General features: G+C 49.0%; 1 long non-coding RNA gene across 1 annotated transcript; it reads left to right on the plus strand.

The window, feature by feature from the left end:
* Positions 1 to 4712: 4712 nt before the first annotated feature.
* Positions 4713 to 12538, plus strand: LOC138116691 (uncharacterized). The gene is made up of 3 exons (XR_011154302.1): positions 4713 to 4948; positions 5096 to 5176; positions 9938 to 12538. It is a non-coding gene; the product is annotated as an uncharacterized lncRNA (long non-coding RNA).
* The last annotated feature ends 7 nt before the right edge of the window (positions 12539 to 12545 follow it).

Consider the following 12545-nt stretch of genomic DNA (forward strand, 5'->3'; position numbering starts at 1 on the left):
GGAGACACAATGTAGACTAGAAAAGATCTGCAACATAACAGCCCTGTCTCTAACACAGGTTTTCTCAATGCAGTAAAAATGACAAACTTTCCTGCTGAAGGTATTTTTGCTGGCAGAGCAATTCCCAGTTCAGTAAGTGAAAGAACCTAAACAGGAAAAAGAACACATTGATTTAATTATCCACCTACAATGGTATTTTAATGATAAAGAAATGGCATACTTTTTTTGTTTAACCAACATTTCATTATCATAAGCTTCTAATGTGGGCCTGGCCTTAAAGACCTGTGGGACAAATTTACGCCGTAAGTCACTTTATGCTTGAAAAATCTGTAACCATTATCCTTTGCAGATAGAGAAGCCAGTGTGCTCTGCTACACAAAGCAAAGGCACTTGCTTTGGTGCTTTTTAGAGAGGAGACTTTTCACTTCATTTTAGTTTTTCCCCTTACAATAGAGAACAACCCTAAAGAGTTTTGCAGACTGCTTTTCAAAATAAACACACAATGTCATGCTGCTGTGGGGAGGAGGGAGAGGACAGGCTCTGCTCCTTGGGGGCAGGAAATGAGTGCTGGGGGAGCAGGAAGCCTCACAGCAGGGATGGCAGGTCCTTGGAGCACCCGAGCCAGGTCTGGCTGCTCCCAGCCCCACACCAGCTCCATCGGTGTGACATCCTGTCCTGTCAGACCAACAGCCTCAAAGCCAGGCTTTGTGGGGCATTTCTGAAAAGCTTTTATTACAGAAAAACACTCAGACCAAACCAACCCCAAACAAACCAAAGCAAGGCTGGGATTTGAAGTTGTTTCCACATGGCTTTATTTAAAAATCATCGCAGGACTGATAGTACTGTAGGGCCCCCTTGGTTACACATATACTGCAGTGGTCTGTAATCCAACAGGGTGCTGTAGATCTGGTTTTTATATAGGTATGAGCTGAAAGTCCACATTAATTTCTATAGTTAATGACCAAGAGGTTAGTGAAGGGCAGCAAAAGCAGCCTCCAGTCAGGTAAATGCTGGTCTGAGTTTCAGCAGTGATCAAATGGGAGGTTTGCAACCTGGTCCTGGAAGAGCCATTAGAGGAGGTTGACCTCAGTGTTAAAGCATCCTTCCTTGCATTTTCTCCTTGAAGGGCAGATGGTTGTATGCAATCATGTTGGAGCAATTAAGCTATTCTCATTCCACTGGCTGAAAAGTCCCATCCTGATCAGTGTGAACCCCCTGCAGCAGGTGACTGGAGGTGTCTGTCTGACTGTGTGCTGGGAACACAAACAGCTCCAGCTCACATGTCCTTGCCGAGGGAGCCAGCACTGCCCAGCACCCATCCTGCCTGCCTGCAGCACAGGCTCTTCCAGGGACCTTGACAGCCTGAGAGACGGGACTTCCAAAACTAGACAGGGCAGGGGTTGGCTTGCTGCTCTGGCAGCAGGGAATCTGGCATCAGTGCCAAAGCCATGGCCGACGTATGTGCTCAGAGAGGTGGGATTTTGGGGTGCTGAGCCAGCTACAGAGCAGCTACCATTCCCAGTCACAACCCAGTGCAGCAGCTCGGGCCCGTTCCTGGGGAAGGCATCCCCCTGCACGGGGCAGAGCCCTTCCCAGTGCAGTGGCAGCAGCCTGGGGGGCTTGCTGGGAAGTGGGGATGTCTGTCTCTCACACAGACTGCCACAGCTGCAGTAAAACACTGAGCACCTTGCTGCTGCTCACCTGGCCCCAAAGTAACCAAATGCCGTCCTGCCCTGCTCATGTTTGTTCTGCTTCAGCCTCCTGCTCTTCTTGATCTGACAAGGAAAGGCCAGGGCAAAGAGAGGGAAAACATGTTTTCTGCCTTCTCCTGAACAACACAGGATTCTGCAATACACTGATCTGTGAGGCAGCAAATACCAGGAAGGGTCACAACAGCGTGAAACCCCTTTGGCCTCCTGAAGCTGACAAGAACTTTACCATGGACTCTGTTGGTGCTGTATGGGGAAAACCCAGGCACTGTTTGTGCAATAGTGGGTATTTTATGTCCAAACAAGAGGTTTAATTAATTTTGATCATGCTAGCCATAGCAAAAGATACCACATTTTTTGTGTTTAATCAACAAAAAAACCCCACCCATTCTCAAACTGTTAAATTCTATCAGAATAAACGCCTGTTTGGAGTCTACACAGTTTAGAAACGGGGGAGGAGGCCATTTCCCTTGACATTTCCTCTACATAACCTTAATACAACATAATAAACAATTCAGTTATGCTGCCGTTGTTACTAAATCTGGCATCAAGGTGCTGCTTTTCTCAGAGGGAGAAATCGAGGCATAAATTTTCAAGACATGTTATTGCTCCACAGCTTTCCTACAACAACACCAAGCCCTTTCCTAGACAGAAAGGCTAAGTCCCTTCAGAGAATGGCACCCATTTCAGCTCTTTTCCACAGAAATATTAATAGAAATATAGAAAAGTTGGTGGCAAGGCCAAGTGGGTAAGAATGGCTCCAGGCTGCAAAACGCTGAGTAATGCTGTGTGACGCTGAGCTGCTCTGGGTAGGGGCTAAGGACACACAGTACTGGACAGAAAGGCTTTAGCATCCTGCAGAATCAAGCTGTTACTACTGAATTCCTCTCTTTTGCAATCTGTCAGAGAACAGCTGTGCCAAAGTGGAAAAAAATCCCGGAAAGTTATTGAAACATCCTTACTATTAAAGACTTCATGTTTCCACTGCAAATGTATGAAACTCCCACTGGGATTTCTGGTGTCTGTTAAGGTCAGTGTTTGTGTCATTACAAAATATCAGGCATTCCGTGATGCTGTCCTCACCGATTTTGGGAACATTTTTAAGTAAGACTAGAAAAAAATGGCAACTTGTTTGCTGTGCTTTACCCCACTGCTTGCCCATACACACACATAACACTGCTGGACTGTCCTTTCTGCCACTGTTCAGAGTGACTCCTCCTCCTTCCCGTGTGTACATCCCTTCTGACTTTGCCCCAGTTGGCTTTAGTGACTGGGACTACTTGAAAAAATCTTCCACTGACTGCCTTTGAAATCTCCAGTGAAGGGACTGCAGTGACTTTCAGACTGTGCAGCCCCCTGCTACCTTTGGCTGTAAGGGCAAATAATCTATTCCTGTTGTTTGGACTGGCAATCACAAAACTAAAGGTTTAAAGAAGGTCATCACAACAACCACTGTCATCTTCCTTCATCTCCACCAGTATCTCTGCCAGTGTGGGGGGAGAGATTGCAGACAGCAGAACCAGCTGTGCTGTCTCTCTCTCAACTGCATTGCTTAATTCTTTCCATAATTACTAGTATATGATATCCTCTTGGGAAACAAAACCTTTTCCATACAGAACTGAGGATCACTTCAAACTGAAAGGATTTTGCCCCATTTTCATCCTTCTAGAAATGCAATCTGGATAGACAGATTTTTATACCTCACTTTGGTGAGGAGAGATCAGACACTAAATGGCATTCCATGCAAGTGAGGACTCATTACTGCGAAGCTGTTGTTTCTTGCCCAGCCAGTTATAACAGAAGCTTATAAAATTTCCATTGTTCAAACCTGGAATGTCTCACAGAGTATGCCTGGACAAGGTGAGTCCCAAATCCTCATTCACTGGACTGATGCATGGGTTGACAAACATGCACAGGATGGAAAAGTAACCCAAGACCGTGCCATTTGAGCAGGTTCTGTCCAGGGATCTCCATCTGTGGAGATCTTCCATCTGTGGAAGTACAGACACTGAGGGGTGAAGTCACTTGCCTTGAGGCGTGCAACAATTTAATTGCAGAGCTGGAATTAAAAGCTGTGGAATATGAACATGCTGGACCATGCTATAATCACCAGATGCTATTGCTTCCAAGTTCTAATTAAAGAGCTGTCATTACACAAAAAGCATTTGTAGTTTGCAATAAAACTGATAAAGCTCAATAGTCTGGAATATTGGAGAGAAGGCATATGCTTTTTAAATCTCCCAAAGATGACAATATACCTTTTTTTTTTTTTTCAGTCTGCCTCAGCCTCTGTAGCTAACTGACCCTAGCTGTGAGGTCTCTCTCTGCTCCAACAAAACCAGGATCTTGCCAGTCCAAGTTAAGTAATGCTTAAAATATACAGGCTACACTGCAATTTCCTACCTGAGACTGTGTGAGAGAAACAGCCCTTTAGCACTCTCGCAGAATAGATAGAACAGCCAGTGGGGAAAATAACAAGTCTGGGAGAGAACAGAAGTGGCTGATGTGCTGCAGCCACCATTAACACAGCTGGCAATGTTTAAATGCATGAAAATATAAATGAACCAATTTGGTCTTGTGGGCATGCAAATGCACACACACACACACATGAATACACACATTTCTCTGCAAAGGGAGCTCCTGCTTCCTGCTAACCCTGTGCCTAGCACCACTTCAGCAGGCACTTGGCACTGGCTCCAGCCCCAGTGCTCAGGGCTGGGCTGCCTTGGCGCTGGAGCAGCTGCTGGCTGTTCATGCCCAGGTGTGTAAGGCAGGCAGGGGCTCAGCACTGCTGCTTCTCCTGCGAGCAGGGCCGTGGGGCAGCGTGGGGCTGGTGGCACCATGTGACTTTGGGGGGCATGCGGGTGGTGGCTGTGCCCTGGCCAGGTGCTGACACGTGCCCAGGCAGCGTGTTGGGGTGAAGGTGTGCCCAGGGTTGCTCAATGCCAGTGCCTCCAGCCAAGTGAGGAGCAGCAGGAATAGTCTCTCTGGAGCACAGTTCAGCCCTGCTCCTTTGGGCAGGCAGCAGCTCAACACAGGCCACTGTGAAAGGTGAGAGGACAGGGAAGTGCACGTCTCCATGTTTCCCACAAAACATGAAATACCTCAAAGATTTTCCTACAGACTGCAGTTACTTGGATTTCTTACTTCTGGTCACATATTGCTGTGAATCCCAGGGAGGTGGGGTGTGCAATGACTGCTGGGAACAGGGAGAAGCTTCACTTGGATCCAGAGACCAGGTGAGTCTGTGTGAACTGCATCAAACCACAAGTGACAGAAAGCTGCTACATCCCATAGCTTCCTATAGCAGTTTTGCTAAGAAAAAAAAAAGAAAGGCGTCAAAATGAAGCCTTCAGCTGACTTATTTCCAGGTCTTTTCCCTCCAGGTATCCTGGGATCCCAGGTATCACCTTCCTGTCACCAAAGCCTGCCAGGGCACCCGGCTCAGACCCTGAGAGTGACCCAAGGTGAGGACTGCTCTCTGTATGCTGTTGTGTTGGCTCCAAGGAGAGCCCAAGGAGGCTGATCAGCCTCTTGGGGCTGAGACAAGCCTGGAGCAACCTTCAGGAGCATGCATCCCTGCCCTGCCAGGGAAGATCCATGCCTGCTGCCAGGAGCAGGAATAGAGCATGTTCTCTGTCCTGTGCAGGGAGGTTGGAGACAAGAGACCAGACCTTGCCGTGTCAGTTGCTGTATAGGCTGTGTTACAGAGGAGCTGTAAGCATTTTGCTTATAATTCACTCTTTCTTGCCTTCTGACTCATGGCCAACCTCCCACCTGCACTGGGAGCCTGCTGCCAGCAGCCAGCACAGCACCCAGGCCCATTCCCTAGAGGAGGCACAAAAAGCCCCAGGCTTCCCTGGTGAGCTCCTGAGGATCCCTGCCCAGCCTCTGGCAGCAGCTGGATAAAGGTGAACAGACCAGGCCTTCACAGTGTGGAGAGGAGAGCTGGGAATGCTCCTGCCTCCCTTGCAAACTGAGTCATCTCCACAGGGGCATCGCTTATCTTAACAGTATAAAAGTGAAGATAGAAAACACGAAGCAGCAGTGCCCCTTTCTGTGGCACTGGTGAGCAGGGCTGCCGAATTCCCCCTCTGCAGTCACAGTCTGAATCTGGCAATATTTGTGCTGCAGGGAAGCCAGCCTTTGTCCTCTACGTCTGTTTATCACAGAATATGCTGAGACAGAAGGGACCCACAAGGGCTCATCAAGTCCGACTCCTGGCCCTGCACAGCACCATCCCCAAGAGTCACACCATGTGCCTGAGAGCCTTGTCCAAACACTTCTGGAGCTCTGTCGGGCTTGGTGCCGTGCCCACGTCCCCGGAGAGCCTGTTCCAGTGCCCAAACACCCTCTGGGTGAAGAACCTTTTTCTAATTACCAACCTAACCTAACCCCTCCTGACACAGCTTCAGGCCATTCCCTCGTGTCCTGTCACTGGTGACACAGAGCAGAGATCACGGGGAAGTTGTAACTGCAGTGAGGTCTCAGTCTCCTCCAGGCTGAACCTGGAGACCAATTGCCCTCAGCCACTCCTCATATGGCTTCCCTTGAGGCCCTTCACCATCCTTGTTGCCCTCATTTGATCAAGTTTGACACAGGCTGTGCCAGAAGCAGCCTTTAGTGGTGACTCAGGTGCACATCAGCCCTACAGAGGTGCAGCACGGGCATGTAGGCACTGGGGCAGTCAGGTCAGAACCAGCCAGCTCTGCATCACTGAAAGCACAGTTACTCACAGCACATTCCTTCTGCCTCCATTTTAATCGAGATTTTTGTATGGGCACTCTGGAGCCAAGAAAAGACATCTTAGAAGGTTTTCTCTAAAAGCAAAGACTCATACTGGGCTAGAGGTTCAGGCAGTGTTTCAGTGGAGCTCTACCAGCGTTTGCCACAAAAAGAGAGAGAAAGAGGAAACGCCTTAAAACAACACAACCAGAATTATCTGTAAGGTGCTTGTGATCAAGGTGGTGTCCTAAGAACAAGGGGCCAGGCACATCAAAGTCTCTAGGAGATAAAAGGGAGAAAAAATACCCCCACTCCCAAGGTGCAGTTGTGGTCCTTGGCAAAATATAGAAGATGAGAGAATGACTTGTGTAATTGCCCTTTAGACAGCAAACCAGGGCAGGTTTCAGAAGCTACAAAAGAAAAGCCAGTTGTGCTGCAGTGTGTGAGAGGCGAGGCATGGGGTCATTGGCCTCTGGGGCAGTTGGCTCCTGTGACTTTGATCGGTTCACCGAAGCTGGGGACAACCAGTTGGCAGGTCAGAGTCTTCTCTGGAAAGCAGCAGGGTTCTTGCCATGGCCCCTTGCAATGCCCATCCCATTAGTGTGTCATGAGTAACAGAGTTTAGAGTTACGTAAGTTTCTACTCCTGTTCGGTCTAGCACAGGGGCTATTCGAGCTGTGCTTGGTCAGAAATCATCTTTGAGCTGCCAGTTCCAGGGCTTTTTCGGATTCAAAAGTGACCATAAACATGTGCATGGTTGGGTTGCAATCACTGGATTTCTCACAGACTCTGTTGTAGAGCTCTCAGCTGTGTCACTGCTGCAGCCACCGGGAAGGTGGCACAAGGTGGGACTTTCATCACACACAAGAGCAGCATTTTGCTGACCTACCTACGGGCAAGTGGAAGCTCCCCATAGGGAAGTTCATGCTTGGCAAAGAGAATAATGAATTTGATTCTAGCAGCAGTACAAAACCTGTTTGCCTAATCAGATGAAGGGCCCACCCAAGTCACCAGAGGATGCAGAAAGAGAAATTCCTGGCCTACACCAGGAAATGTTCAGGGCATGTTGTTGAGATGTGTTTCAGTCCTGACAGGATGAACACCAGGTACAGTGTTCAGGTTGGCATGCCATGTGCCCTGCCTGGGAGCACAGACAGATCCTGTCCTCCTGCCTTCCCAGCACAGGACACTCGGGGCAGGGCAGGGCTGCAGGACCTCCAACACCTTGCACACCTTCTGCACAGACAAAAGCAGAACATTACACAGGCCGCCCTCCAAAAAGGCACTCAAAAAAGAGAAGGAATTTACCCCTGCTCACTCAGAAATGAAGAGATCGAGTGAGAAATCCTGACTCAAGGAAAATGAGCAGGACTTTGCCACTGATTTCAACAGGCCCAGCTTTTCACCCAGAGTGTCTGCTCTGCTGTTGAGTAAGGAGATAAGCTGCCAGAAGCAATAGCCTGGCCTCGGAAATCTGGAGGGGTTTGTTGGCTGATTGCAGAAGCAGCAAATGCACAGCTCACCCACAGTGCAGATGTAATTTGCCTGCCATCCACTTTCAGGAAAGCTGAGAGTTCTGTGTTGTTTATTGTGCAATAGGAAGACATTAATAATCATGCCTGATGATGTTTAAGAATGGAGGTAAAATTCTCTATTATCATGGATTATCAGTTTGTCAAAGGGTATGCTGGCAGACAGAAGCTTTACTGGGATGAGGTTTGCATTTCAATGAGCAATCTGCATGGAGAGCTTTCAGCTCCTCTGCCCTCAGATCCAGGCAGAAGCAGATCTGAGCTGAAGCATACTTCCAAGATGCCCTGCAGTGCTTAGAGAGGTCTGACTCCAACCAGGTCATGGTCAGGGCTGTCAAGGCTAGAAATTAGAGGCAGCCTTAGCTGTAGAAGATGCTATGCTGCAGGGTGAGTAATCAGGGGTTTAGAATAGCATGCTGGAAAGACTATATTTCCTGCTATTTATAAAATGCCGCAGAAATACAAACTGGAAGCACTGGTGTAATGATTAAACCTCAATGCTCCCTCAGACCCAGGGTGCTTACATCCTTTCCTGAAGGGAACAGTAGAATCCAGCTGCCTTGAAAAGGCTTTAGGGGCTTTGCTGGGAGTCAGAGGTAATCGTGGCAGTATGAAACTTTGCACAGATCTGAACTTAAAACCAAGGCTCAGCATGACAAAGAGCTTATCACCCCTTCACCTTTTGAAGTCTCTTTCTGCAAGCACGGTAGCTGGAGATGACCCTCATTTCCTCATCTCCCTTTACAAAAAAATACTTAGTTTTCCTGAAATATTGTGCATCAAAGAGCTGTCTCTTTGCCAAGCTACCAAGTGTCTTGAGAGTCACGATGGAGTCTCAAGAGCTGATAAAGCTGTGCATGTGGCTGAGGCAGCTCTGGGAGATGAAAGGCAAGCCACATGCCTGCTTTGGGCCCTGTTTCTACAATCCACTCGCACAAGGGACAATATTGGCTGCATAAATTCTCATGGCCCTGAGGAGCTCCGTGCAGGAGCCGGCTGACAACAAAATCAAATTCTTCTTGTGTACAACACCAACCCTCTGCCACGCTTTGAAACAGACCTGAGATGCCAGCAGCCACACTGACAGCGTCACAAGACAAAACACCGGCTGCTCCCCGTTTGCTCAAGGAAGCAGCCACCAGCTTGTGTGGCTGTACATGCAGGGAGCATCTGCTGTGTGCTGGGAGTGCCATCGGCTCGGGCACACACACACACACGCGCGCTCACCAGCTACAGCCTCGCACCATAAACACAAGCTGCTGCTCAAGTGTAACGCTTGGCTGGGCTCCCGGCCACCTCTAAGGCACTGGAGTGGTTCAGAAACAAGTAGATTGCTGGGATAGAAGTAGCCAGCCATTCTTAAAGGGAAGTCAATGCGCTGCACATACTATGAAGACCAGATTCCCTGAAGCAGAGAGGCAGGAGTCCAGCCCTGGCTCCTCCTGCCTCGTGCCAACCCTTCTCACTGCAGTTTTGGCCTTTCTTGATGTGTGATCTGCCAAGGACCTGGGGGACAGACCCTGACTTGAAGCCTGTTCTCTGCCTCTTTAGCATTTTGTAGTTCAGGCTGGACAGCCCTTGTTTCAGTTGTTCCATGCAGGATGCGGTGTGGGAGGAGGAGTGCTGCTATTACTTTTGCAGGGGTTTGCCATTATTATTTCTGCTGCTCTTCCGTGCTGTGATCCACCACTTTCCTCAACTACTGTGTACAAAGCCCAGATCCAGAACTTCAGCTGTAGCTGCACCTCTGCCGGACATGGTCAGAACCACTTGTTTGTGTTTTCCTGGCTGCACTGCTGTTTGTCTGAGCCTGTGTGACAGTGCCCTCGCACAGCCCCTGCTGTGTAAGGTGAATGTGCAGTTCCACCGCACCCGGGCAAGGCACAGGCAGTCGGGAGCTCGGGAAGGCAAGTGCAAGGAGCACCCCATGAATATATCCCATTTATCTCTGTGTCTGTTTCTCCATGGCAGGGGAAGAGGAGGTTTGAAAAGCATTTCCCTTTGCAAGTCACAGCGACCCGAAGGCGCCCCAGCAAGCCGAGCGCCAGCAGAGCTGCCTGCACCAGACAAAGAGCAGCAATGATTGTGGCTGCACACAATGATCGGAGGCAGCAGAGCCTGCGTGCATTTGACGGACAAAACCCTAATAGACCGAGCACGCAGCGTGGGTTGACACAGCTGCCACCCTCTCGCTGTGTCTCTGCTCTCCACAGAAGTGCACAGTTCGTGCTTTGCTGGGAGGGCAGAGGGGATGTGCTGGTGGCCGGGCTGCACCTTCCCTCCTTCCCTCACCCAGGCTGAGCCGTGCCAGAGCAAAGGGGTGAGGTCTAACCTGCCCCTCTGGACCTCCCCTCGCTGCCCTGGGGCAGGGGTTGCTCTCCCCAGTCCTCATTCCTGGTACACTGCCAGCCTCCACAGATGGCCACGGAGCAGGGTTTTCAACACAAGAAACAGTTGAAACAACAAAAACCCTGCCGAGGCTGATTCAGCTCGTGAGCCTGCATCCCATTAAGCAAGTCATTTTTTCCAGTTGTTCAGCACAGGAACCACATGGTCGGGTAAGGCTTCCCGGGCAGTGGCTGGCCACACTGAATCAGCTCTCCCAGCCAGGCTGCCGGCAGCCAGCTTACTCCCAACAGGACCAAAGTTGCTCCTTCTACTCTAGGAATCAAGCCCTTGTGAAAACAAGTCCTTGTGACAAGGACTTCCAGCCAATTGAATACTGAAGTCACGCTGGCACTCCAGTTCCACCCCCAGCAGCCTCTCCAGAGCACGCTGCTGCCTTTCGATGCCGATGGAGACCTGCCCAGTGCAAAAAGGAGGGAGTTTCTTAATGTCCCCAGCTGGCAGGCTCCAAACGTGGTCTGGAAAACAACGGAGGCGGCTGTGAGGCTCTGTGGGGTCCAAGGAGCAGCACAGCTCCCGAGGAGTGTAAAGGAGGCAGCCAGCTCCTGCACACCATCATATTCCAGAGCCAGGGCAGACACATCAACTCGACTTTTCCCCTCTGTATCATGTCTTGGACTTTCATTGTCCCACAGACATTCCCACACAAATCTTGTCCTTTTGAGACACACTAAGTCATAGCACTAAAAAATTTTCAAATCCTTGTAAAACCTACAGCTGGTGGAACAGCTCTGTTTTTCCTCCTTGATGACTGCTGAGTTTTTTGCTGTCCATGAAGTGATGCAGTCTCCAGCCAGGATGTGGTTTGTGCCATTCTGCATCTGTGTCATCCACAGAAGATGCTCAACAGAAACAGTCATCAGCTGGGAGATTTCAAGCAGGACTTTATAAAAAAACAATATATTGTTTTTAAGGTGAGTAGATATCCCTACTAATTCAAAAACCACAAAGTAAATTAGGAATTAAATTCCCATCCAAAAGGATAGGTGATAGGAACTGAATGTAATTGCACCTTCCACGGACTGGCTGCCTTTGAAAATGTGTCCTTTAGTCATTTAGCTCAAGACACAGTTGCTTTTAATTTAGCTTGGCTCGTAATTACTACTGACGTATATACTGCTCTCTGAAATGAGGCACACTGAATTGTGAGTTTTAGTAACAATGGGATAAACATTAACTGGGTAACCATTTTGCAATTGTTAAGCAAAGTCTAGAGATACAGGAGTTTGCTTAACGAAACTGCTCAGAGCAGTTTGCCATAGCCCTGGACATACTTTTAAGTAAAAGTCATTACCAGATTGCACTGGAATCACATGAAGATGATGACGGTAGAGTTACCAAGCTGTTTGAGGATTTGACCTCTGAAGCAGACTGATGAATGGTTTTGGATTGAAAACGAAGGCTCCTCTCCACTGTGCAAACACCTACTTGCTGGAAACATAAGGAGTCGTGTAACTGATAGTGCCAAATCTGATGGAGACCGCGGAGCTGATCCAGAGGCGCAGACACAGGCAGGTCCTCTCTGTGCTCTGACACACTTCCAGATGTTAACCGTGAAGCTCTGGATGACCACTGGGTGTTAGGCCAACTACTGACCTTTAGAGCAGCCCAAAGTGTCCCTCTCACTTTCATGGGGCTCAGCCTCCATACCTACAGCTTTCTGCTGCTTTTTTAAAAATTTTCTTTAGCGTTTGAGAGTTACCAAAAGCACCCATGTGACGAATGCTGCAGGCATTTCTGTACTGCTACCACAGCTTCTCTGAAAGCACCAGCACTGGCCTGGTGCTGCACTTCTGCTTGTGTGCCCAGGTGTCACTCCTTGCCTAGCAACTGTGCAGTACCCATGCCACGGCAAAAAGCCTAAACGCTGTGTTTGGGTGCATTTTGGTTTTGCCAGATTATGATGTTTTGAATGTGGATAGTATCACATTACGGAACAGTGTCTGATCTAGATAATGTGAAGCTGGAGCAGTGCTAATCTTGCACGGATCCATGTCAACATGCTTACTCACGTCTCCTGGGTTAGGGAATGAAGCACTTTCCCTTCAGCCTGAGGCTGGACCAAAAATACCAAAAGGGCGCTGGCAGAAACTGCAATTATAAATGAAGACATCACAAAACCAGCCCTGCATAAAACTGAGATTATGCTCCAGGCTTGAGCTGGCTGCTGCAT

The sequence above is a fragment of the Aphelocoma coerulescens genome, chromosome 10 (genome assembly GCF_041296385.1).
Source record: "Aphelocoma coerulescens isolate FSJ_1873_10779 chromosome 10, UR_Acoe_1.0, whole genome shotgun sequence".
Lineage (NCBI taxonomy): Eukaryota > Metazoa > Chordata > Aves > Passeriformes > Corvidae > Aphelocoma > Aphelocoma coerulescens.